The 13,058-nt window shown below is 48.1% G+C and overlaps 1 protein-coding gene across 1 annotated transcript in view; it reads right to left on the bottom strand.

The window, feature by feature from the left end:
- LOC144601464 (uncharacterized) overlaps window positions 1-13,058 on the bottom strand; it is a 97,747-nt gene that overhangs the window by 59,989 nt on the left and 24,700 nt on the right.

Consider the following 13,058-nt stretch of genomic DNA (forward strand, 5'->3'; position numbering starts at 1 on the left):
TTTCCTCGCACAACGTGCATTACATTTTGCAAAGAAAAGAGATCGGGAGTTTTATTGCAATCTGCGAAGAAATCTGCAGCCAGCGGTTTGTGAGGATTCCTCTCTTTTTTTCCCTGGGATTTCAGGGCGGTTAAGGCTGCAGAGTGGGGGAGGGTCCGGCTCTTAAAGGGACAGTCCCTGGGCTTCTGGCCCTCCAAAGAGCCAGCCCTTGTGCTCATAACTGATAAGGAGACAGACCTACGCATTGTGCCTCGCAAGGAGGCAGTTTTGTGCAGGGTTAGACCCTGTTTATTTCCCTCCAAAGGGCAGACCTTAAAGGGCCAGAGTCTGCATTGCTATCTGTTGAAGGGGCAGTCACTGTGCGAAAGGTAGAAACAATGAGCTGCAGATGCTGGCGTACACAAAAGGACGCAAAGTGCTGGAGTAACTCAGCAAGTTCAAGCAGAATCTCTGGAGAGCATGTTCTCCAGGGATGCTCGGCTACTGAGTTCCTTCAGCATTATCTGTTCTTTTGGTGCTTAAAGGGTAAGAGTCTATACTGTTGTCAGTTGAAGGGACCGCAACTGGCTCTTGGAGTGTAAAATATACAAATGATTCTTCCCGCTTGTGCATTTGTGTGAATGTTTGGTGCTAAGTTTAGAAGTCATCGGTTTGGTGCTTAAGTTCAGAAGTCATAGGAGCAGCATTTGGCCCAACGAGTCACGTTTACAAAGCGGGGGGGAAAGACCTTGTTGAAAGTTCCCGAATGGTGAAAGGCATAGATGTGGAGTGGATGTTTCCATAAGAGTCTAGGACCTGAGGGCATAGCCTTAAAATGACGGGTACCTTTAGAAAGGTGATGAGGAGGAATTTCTTTCGTCAGAGGGAGGTGAATTTGTGGAATTCATGGCCCCAGACGGCTGTGGAGGCCGTTATTGGATATTTTTGAAGGTGGATTCTTGATTAGTAAGGGTGTTGAGGATTATGGGGAGTAGGCAGGAGAATGGGGTTGAGTGGAAAAGATGGATCAGCCATGATTGAATGGTGGAGTCGACTCAATGGGCTGAAGGGCCTAATTCTGCCCCTATGACTTTTGAATTTAGGAGTCTACACTGCCATTCAATCGTGCCTGATTACCTTTCCCTCTCAACCCCATTCTCCCTGTAACCTTTTACACCCTTACTAGTAAAGACCCGTCAATCTCAACTTTAAGCATATGAAAAGATTTGGCCTCCACAGCCGTCTGTGGCAATGAATTCCGCCCTCTGGCTAAAGAAATCCCTCCTCTTCTCGTTTCTAAACATATATACTTTTATTCTGAGGTTGTGCCCTCTGCTCTGAGGCTCTCCCACCAGTGGAAACATCCTCTCCACATCCACTCTATCCAGGCCATTCAGAATTGCTGTGGCTCATTCCTTTGTGCTTTCAAGCATGTGGGGGGGGTCATCTGTTTTAAGGCAGTCACTCTTCATTGGATTATTTATAAATGAAGCGTGTCTCCTTTTTATGTCCAGTGGAAATATGGAAGATTGTTTCCTCCCCCACCCTTTCAAAAAAAAAAACAAGCATTGGAGCATCATTGTGGGAGAAGCTGATAGATTGTTGTCATGTGAGGATGTCGAGGGATATGGAACAAAGTCGGGTCAGACCTAATCTAACCGAAGGCTCAGGGGGCAGAATGGCCTACTTTGCTTTCTTATGACCTCAATCTCTGAGAACTCCATCGGGCTCATTTTTGTTCTGGATTTGCAGATTGTATAACCAGGCCACAGCTTTAAAGGGGGCACATTCACCTGTTTTCAGCGTGTTTGTAATTAAAGGGGCAATTCTGGTCCTACTGCATTTTGAGGAACCTTGTTAATAGTTCACCCAGAGAGTTGTGAATTTGTGGAATTCTCTGCCACAGAAGGCAGTGGAGGCCAATACACTGGATGAATTTAAAAAAGAGTTAGATAGAGCTCTCGGGGCTAGCGGAATCAAGAGATATAGGGAGAAGGCAGGCACAGGTTACTGATTGTGGACGATCAGCCATGATCACAATGAATGGTGGTGCTGGCTCGAAGGACCAAATGACCTCCTCCTGCACCTATTTTCTATGTTTCAGTTTAGAGCTACAGTGTGGAAACAGACCCTTCGGTCCAAGCTGACCTTCGATTACCTGCTCCCCAGTTCTGCTTTATCCCACCTCCACATCCTACTCACTAGGAGCAAATTTACAGAAGCAATGAGCATACAAACCTTCCCGTCTTTGGGATGTGGGAGGAAAGTGGTGCACCCGGAGAAAACCCACATGATCACAGGGAGAATGCACAATCTCTGCACGGACAGCACCCATGGTCAGGATCGAATCCGGGTCTCTAGCACCGTGAGGCAGCGACTCTGCCACCGCGTCGCCCTAATATTCTGAAGGAGTGTTTTGAACCGAAACGTCACCCATTCCTTCTCTCCAAAGATGCTGCCTGTCCCGCTGAGTTATTCCAGCATTTTGTGTCTACCATCGCCCTAACATTTGATCTCTGCTGCACTTAGGACAGTGGTTGGTGTCCTGTTCTGTTTCCTGTGACCCTGGTCTTTTAAACTGTCTTGCACTCGATGATAAACTATACAACTTCTTGTGCTGGCTGTACCCAATGGCTGAAACGTTCTCAGCTATATCCGAAGGGAATTGAGTCAAGTCAGAGCCTGAGATTTGAACAGAATGATCTTAAATTGGCAAACAGTGGATTACAGAGGGTGAGCCCCCTGTCACAGGTCTAGGACTTAATAAACTCTTTAAGGCAGATGCCACAGGTTCTGTGGTGCTCTTAAAGGTTAAGCTTATTATTGTCGCATACATTAAAATGTGGTGAAAAGACTTTCTTTTGTATGCTGTCTAAAATCAGCAACTAGTCAAACTCAAGTCCAATTGGTCTGCAAAGGGAAAGATACAGAGTGCAGAGTATACTTTACTTTAGATTTTAGAGACACAACATGGAAACAGTCCCTTCGGCTGAAGTCCGCGCCGACCAGCGATCGCACTGTACACTAGCACTATCCTACACACTAAGTACAATTTACAGAAGCCGAATAACCAAAATATCTGAATGTTGCTCCCATGCTCCAGTTTCCTTCCAATCCCCACTTTGTAAAATTGGGGGTGGCACAGCGGTGGAATTGCTGACTTACAGCGTCAGGGACCCGAGTTCGATCCTGACCATGGGTGCTGTTTGTTTGAGTTTGTAGGGTTTGTACGTTTTCCCCGTGACCACTGTGGGCTTTTTCCGGGATAGAGTCCTACAGCACAGAAAGAGGCCCTTCGGCCCATCGTGTCCGCGCCGCCCGTTACCAAACACAGTCTAATTTTAATCCCATTTTCCCGCATTTGGGCCGTAGCCCTGAATATTGTAGCATTTCAAGTGCCCATCCAAATGCCTCTTAAACGTTGTGAGTGTTCCCGCCTCCACCACCACCCCAGGCAGTGAGTTCCAGACTCCAACCATCCTCTGGGTGAAAAAGTTCTTTCTCACATCCCCCCGAAACCTCCCTCCCCTTACCCTGTATCTATGTCCCCTCGTTGTTGAACCTTCCACCAGTGGAAGAAGTTCCCCGCCATCTACCTTATCTATGCCCCTCATGATCTTGTACACCTCGATCATGTCCCCTCTCAGCCTTCTTTGCTCCAGAGAAAACAACCCCAGTCTGCTCAGTCTCTCCTCATAGCCGAGGCCCTTCATCCCTGGCAGCATCCTGGTGAATCTCCTCTGCACCCTCTCCAAAGCTCCAGGTTCCTCCCACACTCTGAAGATGTACAGGTGTGTAGGTTAATTGACTTCAGTAAAATTGTAAATTTTCCCTTTTGTGTAGAATAGTGTTAGTGTACAGGGTAATCGCTAGCCAGTATGGACTTGGTGGGCTGAAGGGCCAGATTCCATGCTGTATCTCTAAAGTAAAATAGTTGGCCATTGTACATTCACCATAGAGTGTAAAGAAGTGCTGGAATCCTGGAGAGTGGGAACGTGGGGGGAATATATTGGGTTAAATGGATGATTGATGTTCTTTGTGGCTAAAAGGCTGTTTCCGTAGTGTGTGACTCTTTAAGCTGTGTTAAGGACTTGGATGAAGGGGCTAAAAGTACTGTGACCTGCAAAAGACAAAGTGCGGGTAAATCTGTTATCTCACGACGCCATAGACCCCATAGGGTTCAATCCTGACCTCCGGTGTCGTCGGTGCGGAGTTTGCACAAGTTTACACCGGATGCTCCGGTTTCCTCCCACAACCCCAAAGACATGTGGGTTTGAGGGTTAATTGGTCCTTTGTAAATTGGCCCTCGTGTGCCAGGAGCGGATTAGAAAGTGGGACAACGTAGAACTAGTGCGAACGGGAGATTGATGGTAGGCGTGGACTCGATGGGTTAAAGGGGCAGTTTCCTTGCTGTATCTCTAAACTAAACAATCCTCGAGTACATCCACTGACAGTGTAACAGTTTACAAGTGGGATGGTGTTCACATGGGGACCCTCAAATTGTATGTTTCCATGCAAGATCTTTCAAACAATCAAGCTCAATATGTCAGGCAGCATCTAGGGATGGAATCGACAGATGGTGTTTCGGTTCAAGACACTTATTCAGTCTGAGATCACCCATGAGATTTTTTTTGAAATAAGGTTTTGTTTTGAGACACAATATGGAAACAGGCCCCAAGGCCCACCGACTCCGTGCTGACCATCGATGTCCCATGCACACTAGTTCCATGTTATCCCGCTTTCTCATCCACTCCCCACACACTGGGTGGGGTAATTCTACAACCCCGCATGTCTTTGGCATGTGGTAGGAAACCGGAGCACCAGGTGGAAACCCACGCGGTCACACAGGGAGAATGCACAGGTTCTTTGATGCAGTGAGACAGTAGCCCTACAGGTGTGCTGCCCAAATGCTAATTGTCCTCTACCGTTGCTCTACCTGTTGTATGAGTTTGAAGTGATTGTATTTATATATGGTATATCTGATCTGTTTGGATAGCATGTAGAACAAAGCTTTTTACTGTACCTCGGTTCACGTGACAGTAATACACCTAAACCTAAATTCCACACACAGACAGTACCCATGGGATTTCAGGCGCTGTGAGGCAGCGTGACCGTGTTCATCTCTATCGTGAGAGGAACACAATGATCCTAGTGTAGGAAGGAACTGCAGGTTTACACCGAAGATAGACACAAAATTTTGGAGTAACTCAGTCGGACTGGAGAGAAAGAATGGGTGATGTTTTGGGTCGAGCCCATCTTCAAACTGGGAGTCAGGGGAGAGGGTATCTAGAGATTTAGAAGGGTAAGGTGTGAAAATAACAGATCAAAGCAGATGCTGAAAAGGAAATGTAGAATGGTTCATTGTCAGCTGAGGAGAAGGTGACAACAAGGCATATAATCAGAAATATTTAATCAGGTGGACAGTAGAACTAGTCGAAGACCTCGGATGGAGGGCGGATGGAGAGAGGGAATGTATGGGTTAATTGAAGTTAGAGAAATCAATATTCATACCGCTGAGCTGCAAGCTTTCTGCAGCCCTTCAGTGCTGTTCCTCCAATTTGTGCTGGGCCTCACACAAATCCTTCCAGGGGATTTAGATGGCTTGAGTGTGTGAGCAAGAAAATGGCGTCTGAAGTCAAAAGCGAAACAATACCAAGTCAGTCACGTTGAAAGCAAGAATGAATAAGTTAGTTCTATTAATGGAGCAAGACTACACAATGTTGCCGTACAAAGGGAGCTGGTGCCTGACGCACTGTACAAGCGAATGGATACAAGAAGTCTTTTGGAAGACCATTGGAAGGTTGTCTTATGCTGATGAGATTAAAAAACAGAGTGGTTTGAGTGGAGTGTAAAATTGGAGCAGCTATATAATGGAATTTTGCAGGACTTTTTACTGGTGAGGCCACACTTGGAGAACCTAATGGTGGTCTTCCATGTTTCAGCAAGGAAGTACTTAAGGAGGAATTTCTTCAGCTAGAGGGTGGTGAAACGTGGAATTCATTGCCACAAGTCATTAGGTGTTCTTATAAAGGGGATTCTTGATTAGTGTGGATGTCACAGGTCACGGGGCAGAAGAATGAGGTCGAGAGGGGAAAAATAGATCACCTACGATCAAATGGCAGAGCAAACTCCTTAGACTTTAGATTTTTAAGATACAGCGCGGAAATAGACACTTTGGCCCACCAAGTCCCTGCCGAACAGCGATCACTCTGCACAAACACCATCCTACATACACCAGGGGCAATTTTACAACTTACCAAAGCCTATTAACCTACAAACCTGCACATCTTTGGGATATGGGAGGAAACCAGAGCACCCAGAGTGGAGGATGTATGAAAAGGTTTGGCAGGTGGTGCTTACACTCTGAGTTCAGAAGAACAAGAAGTTTGAGTTTAGTTTATTGTCACCTGGACGGAGGTACAGTGAAAAGATTTTGTTGCGTGCTAACCAGTCAGCAGAAAGGCAATACATGATGGCAATTGAGCCATCCACAGTGCACAGATACATAATAAAGGGAATAACGTGCAAGATAAAGTCCAGGAAATTCCAATCAAAGATAGAAACATCGAAAAATAGGTGCAGGAGGAGACCATTTGGCCCTTCGAGCCAGCAGCGCCATTCATCGTGATCATGGCTGATCACAATCGGTTACCTGTGCCTGCCTTCTCCCCATATCCCTTGATTCCACTAGCCCCTAGAGTTCTATCCAACTCGCTTTTAAATTCATCCAGTGAACTGGCCTCCTTCTCTGTGGCAGAGAATTCCAATGAGGTAGATAGGAGCTCTGGACTGCTCTCTAGTTGTTGGTAGGATGGTTCAGTTGCCTAATAACGGCTGGGAAGAAACTGTCCCTAACTCTGAAGGTATGTGTTTTCACACTTCTATACCTCTTGCCTGATGGGAGAAGGGAGAAGAGGGAGTGAGCGGGGTGAGACTAGTCCTTGATAATGCTGGTGGCCTTGCCGAGCCCGCGTGAGGTGTAAAAGGAGTCAATGGAAGGGAGGTTGGTTTGTGTGACGGCCTGGGCTGAGACCACAATTTTCTGCACTTTCTTGCAGTCTTGGAATGAGCTGTTCCCCAACTGTGCTGTGATGCACCCCGATAAAATGCTTTCTTGTGCTCATCTGTGGAAGTTGGTGAGAGTTGTTGGGGACCTGCCCAGCTTCCTTAGCCTTCCAAGGAAGTAGAAGTTGTCTTATTGAAGCCTACGATTCAGAAGAATGGGCGGGGATTGATAATGCAGGAGAATGTTGTCATAAGTGACAGGAGCAGAATTCGGCCATTCGGCCTCTTCCACCATTCAATCATGGCTGATATATCTCTCCCTCCTAGGCCCATTCTCCTGCCTTCTTCCCATAACCCCTGACACCTGTACTAATTAAGAATCTATCTGTCTCTGCCTAAAAAATATCCATTGACTTGACCTCCGGTGCCTTCTATAACAGGTATAACAGAGCTTTATTTGTCGTTCGGTACCGAAGTACCGAACGAAACTACATAGCAGTCATAGAAAAAAAAAAAAAAGAACACAAGACACATAACCCCAACACAAACGTCCATCACAGTGACTCCAAACACCCCCTCACTGTGATGGAGGCAACAAAACTTCCCCTCTCTTCCCCACGCCCACGGACAGACAGCTCGTCCCCGACCGACCCGCACAGTCCCCGCACCGGGCGCTGAAACGTCTCGCGGCCGAACCGGGCGATGAAAGGCCCGCGACCAAGCCTTGCGCAGCTAAGTCCCGCAGCCGAGCCGCACCAGCGGTGAAAAGTCCCGCAGCCGAGCCGCACCGGGCGGTGTTAAGCCCCGCAGCCGAGCTGCACCGGGCGGTGTTAAGTCCCGCAGCCGAGCCGCACCGGGCGGTGTTAAGTCCCGCAGCCGAGTTGCACCGGGCGGTGTTAAGCCCCGCAGCCGAGCTGCACCGGGCGGTGTTAAGCCCCGCAGCCGAGCTGCACCGGGCGGTGTTAAGCCCCGCAGCCGAGCTGCACCGGGCGGTGTTAAGTCCCGCAGCCGAGCCGCACCGGGCGGTGTTAAGTCCCGCAGCCGAGTTGCACCGGGCGGTGTTAAGCCCCGCAGCCGAGCTGCACCGGGCGGTGTTAAGCCCCGCAGCCGAGCTGCACCGGGCGATGTAAAGTCCCGCAGCCGAGTTGCACCGGGCGGTGTTAAGCCCCGCAGCCGAGCTGCACCGGGCGATGTAAAGTCCCGCAGCCGAGCTGCACCGGGCGGTGTTAAGCCCCGCAGCCGAGTTGCACCGGGCGGTGTTAAGCCCCGCAGCCGAGTTGCACCGGGCGGTGTTAAGCCCCGCAGCCGAGTTGCACCGGGTGGTGTTAAGCCCCGCAGCCGAGCTGCACCGGGCGGTGTTAAGCCCCGCAGCCGAGCTGCACCGGGCGATGTAAGTCCAGCGGCCAAGCCGCACCGGGATGTAAAGTCCAGCGGCCGAGCCGCACCGGGGGATGTTAGGCCCTGCAGCCGAGCCGCACCCCGCGCCGTGAGGAAGAGAAAAGTTCCCCACACCCACCCACCCACACCCACCCCCCACACACCACCACCCCCTCCCACACATACACAACCAAAAATATATATATAAAAATCATCCCAACACCGACACTCAACAAAAAAAAGACGGACGAATTCCACCGATTCACCACTCTCTGTCTAGAGAAATTCCTCAACATCTCCTTCCTAAAGGAGCGTCCTTTAATTCTGTTAGGACCTCTAGTCCTGTACTCTCGCACTAATGGAAATATCCTCTCCACATCCACTCTATCCAAGCCTTTCACTTGGTCCTTGATGGTGTTATGTAGACCTGTGCACAGTTTTGGAATGAAGGGTCAATATGAGGAGGAAACTTCTATCTCGTAGTCACGGATCTTTGGACTTTAACTCTGGAGGTTGTGGCTGCAGACTCCTTGAATTTATTCACGTTGGATTCTGACGGATCATATTGATTTTTTGATTGAAAGATAAATGGAAACAGGCCCTTCGGCCCACTGGGTCCGTGCTGATCATCGACTTGCACTTTCATGTGCCTATCTAAAAGCCTCTTAAAGCACAGGTGTCAGGAGTTATGCGGAGAAGACAGGAGAATGGGTTTGAGGCAGAAATATAGATCAGCCATGATTGAATGGCAACGTAGACTTGATGGGCCGAATGGCTTAATTCTGCTCCTAGAACTTATCAGGGCAGTCCTGACCTCCCATCTACCTCCTTGGAAACCCTCGAACTATCTTTAATCAGAGTTTACTGTTTTTATCTTGCAGTAAACGTTATGCCCGTTATACTGTGCCTGTATAGTGCGGATAGCTTGATTATAATCGTGTAGAGCTTTTTTTGTAGACTGGATAGTATGCAACAAAAGAAGATTGGCACTGTACCTCTGTGCACGTGGCAGTAATCAACTAAACTATTCACAATAACTTGTGAGACGAGGCACTCAAAGCCTGCAGCCATGTTCCATCATATTTGAGTGAGGCATATGTGCAGTGGATCGCGGTTGGATGGTGCGATCCAGTGTTTTGCCGTTGCCGCCAGCAACACAGCCTGATCATTAAACAAAAACAGGACATGTAGTTGTCCAAGTTGTTGACTTTTGTAGGTTAACACATCTGGACATGTCTAGCCTCGTACAGAAGGGAAACATTACGGGATTAAAGTTTAATCCCCAGAGTACAAAGTGCTGCCCATGATTGAGTCAAGAACGGTTCAGTTCCCACAATTCCCACCGTATCTGCCTCCATCACCAACGCCTCTGGCAACGCATTCCAGAATTAAATGTTATCATCCTTTCTCGTCCACTCCCCACACACTCCCATCACTACACAAGGCGGCATGGAGTTGCTGCCTTGGCTGAGGGGAGACCCGATAGAGATGTATATAAGATGGGAGGCATAGATAGGGCAGACAGTCAGAACGTTCTTCACGGGGTGGAAATGTCAAAGAGTATAAGGGTGGCCTGATGGTGTAGCGGTAGAGCTACTGCCTTATCGCGCCAGAGACCCAGGTTCGATCTGACCACATGGGTTTTCACCCCGTGCTCCGGTTTCCTCCCACATTCCAAAGATGTACAGGTTTGTAGGTTAATTGGCTTCGATAAGAATTGTAAATTGTCCCTGGTGTGTGGGATAGTGCTGGTGTGCGGGGATGCTGGTTGGAGCCGGCTCGGCTGTCTGCAGGGTCTGTCTGCGCTGTATCTCCAAACTAAAGTATATAAGTTGGGCGATCATGTTATAATTGTACAAGACAATGGTGAGGCCACATTTAGAGTATTGTGTTCAGTTATGGTCACCCTGTTCTAGAAAAGATATTGTTTAGCTGGAAAGGGTGCAGAGAAGATTTACGAGGATGATGCCAGGACTTGGCAAGCCTGAGCGATAGGGAGAGGTTGAGCAGGCTGGGACTTTATTCCTTGGAGCATAGGAGGATGATGCGTGATCTTGTCGGCGTGTATAAGATAATGAAGGAACTATGGGGTAAATACACACTTTTACCCAGAATTGGGGAATCGAGAACCAGGGGACATTAGTTTAAGGTGAGGGGCAAAAGACTTAATAGGAACCCGGGGGGCATTTTTTTACACAAAGGTGGTAGGTATATGGAACGAGCTGGCAGAGGAGATAGTTGAGGCAGGTACTATGACAACGTTCAAGAAACATTTAGACAGAAACATGGATAGGATAGATTGAGATGGATGTGGTCCAAATGCAGGCAGTTGGGATTAGTGTAGGCGGGGCATGTTGAGCTGAAGGGGCCTGTTTCCCAGCTGTCTGATACTATGACTGAGGAAAATTTTACAGAGGCCAATTAACCTACCATCTTGCACGTTTTTGGGTTGTGGGAGGAAACCCATGCGGTCACAGAGGTGAAAGTGCAAACTCCACACAGGCAGCACCCGGGGTCAGGATGGAACCAGGGTCTCCAGTGCTGATGCAGCAGCTCTACCTGCTGCATTACTATGCTACCCTCAATCGAGTTGAGGAATGCAGCGGAGAGGGGAAAGGGGATAGTGGGGCTGAGGTTGGATAAACCCTAATAAATGGGAATGATCCCGGGGATGATTGGGTTAACGTATGAGCAGTGTTTGAAGGCTCTGGGCCTGTACTTGCTGGAGTTTAGAAGGCTGAGGGGGGGAGGAGATGTCATTGAAACCTACAAAATAATGAAAGGCATAGATAGAGTGGATGTGGAGAGGACATTTCCAGTAGTGGGAGAGTATAGAGTATTTTCCAGGTGCCCCGGTTTCATCCCGCACTCCCAAAGGGGTCAGGTTTGTAGGTTAATTGACCTCTGTAAATTGTAAGTTGTCCCTAGTGTGTAGGATGGTGCTGGTATACGGGGTGGTCGCTGGTCGGCGCGGATCCAAAGGGCCTGCTTCCACACTGTATCTCTGAAGTCTAAAGTAAAGTGTCTTTCGATGGTGGGGAGGTCGGTACTAGTGATGGATCAGGCTGTGTCTACCAGCGTTTGTGAATCTGGCTCCTCTCTCACTGCTCCCCCTTTGTGATAAAACAGCATCTCCTGCTTCTTCCACTGCAAAATCTCCTCACAATATGCCTACTTTGAAATATTCCACTCCTCGGAGTCCTCGGGAGTTCCCTGAAACCCTCTCTCACTGCTTCCCCCTCTGCGAACTGTCTGAAGAAGAGTCCCGACCCGAAAAATCCTCTTTCTCCAGGGATGCTAGCTGAGCCACTGAGTTATTCCAACACTCTTATCAAAGTGCTGGAGTAACTCAGCGGTTCAGGCAGCATCTCTGGAGAGCATGGACAAATTATTAGTTTAATGTAATGTAGAGATAGACCTTTTGACCCAACGAGTCTGCTCCGACCAACGATCACCAGCATTTTGCGTCCATTTTCAGTAGCAGTCCAAAGAAGGGTTCCAAGCCGAAACATCGCCCATCCTTTTTCTCCAGCGATGCTGCCTGACCCGCTGAGTTACTCCAGCACTTTGTGTCTACCTTTTGCCTTCCTATAGTTTTAAAGATGCAATTGCTGTTGTTAGCTTGCTTTAAAAAATCCAGACCTAATTAATTAAGAATTGAAATTCAACAATTGATTGAAAATGATCAGCCATGATCACATTGAATTGCGGTGCTGGCTCGAAGGGCCAAATTTTCTACTCCTGCACCTATTGTCTAATTGCCATGGTATTTGTGCCTGGGCCAGTTCACTGGTGCATATTTCACAAAGTCTGTTCGATACCCTGACCACTTTTTTTGCAAACCGCAGGGGACAATATTTATTTATCTGCTAAAATAACTAGAATTAGATTAACTGGTCATTATCGCTGTTCCATCTGCAACATCTTGCTGTGCTCGGGTCTGACTGCCACACTACATTTGTTGTGTTGGTGACTGCCACAAGAAGCCATTTTGTTGACTGAAGCCAAGGTGGCTAATCCACGGACGCCACAGAAATGCAGTCCTGGTTTTCCCTCACCACTCCCGTCAAAATTTTGCTTGGTTTTAAAGACTGGTTACAATTTTCATACATTATAGGGGCAGAATTATACCATTTGGCCCATCAAGTCTACTCTGCCATTCACAAATTCATAAGTGATAGGAATAGAATTAGGCCATTCGGCCCATCGCGTCTACTCTGCCGTTCAATCATGGCTGATCCTTGCCTCCTAATCCCATTTTCCTGCCTTCTCCCCATAACCCTTGACACCCGTTCTAATCAAACATTTGTCTGTCACTACCATAAAATTATCCACTGACTTGGCCTCCACAGCCCTCTGTGGCAATGAGTTCCACAGATTAACTATCCTCTGACTAAAAAAGTTCCTCCTCACCTTCTTTCTAAAAGAGCGCTATTCAATCATGGCTGACCTTTCTTTCCCTCTCAACCCCATTCTCCTGTCGTATTCATGGAGTCATACAGTGCGGAAACAGGCCCTTCGGCCCAACTTGCCCACTCCAGCCGACATGGCCCAACGTGCCTGCATTTGCCCCATACCCTTAGAAAACCTGCCCTATCCATGTACTTGTCTGATTGCTTCTTTGCCGCCATGCACAGTGGTAGAGTTGCTCTCATATAATAAGAGGCATGGATGGGGCAAGCAGAGTTTTTTTTTTC

Source organism: Rhinoraja longicauda, chromosome 16 (assembly GCF_053455715.1).
Source record: "Rhinoraja longicauda isolate Sanriku21f chromosome 16, sRhiLon1.1, whole genome shotgun sequence".
Lineage (NCBI taxonomy): Eukaryota > Metazoa > Chordata > Chondrichthyes > Rajiformes > Arhynchobatidae > Rhinoraja > Rhinoraja longicauda.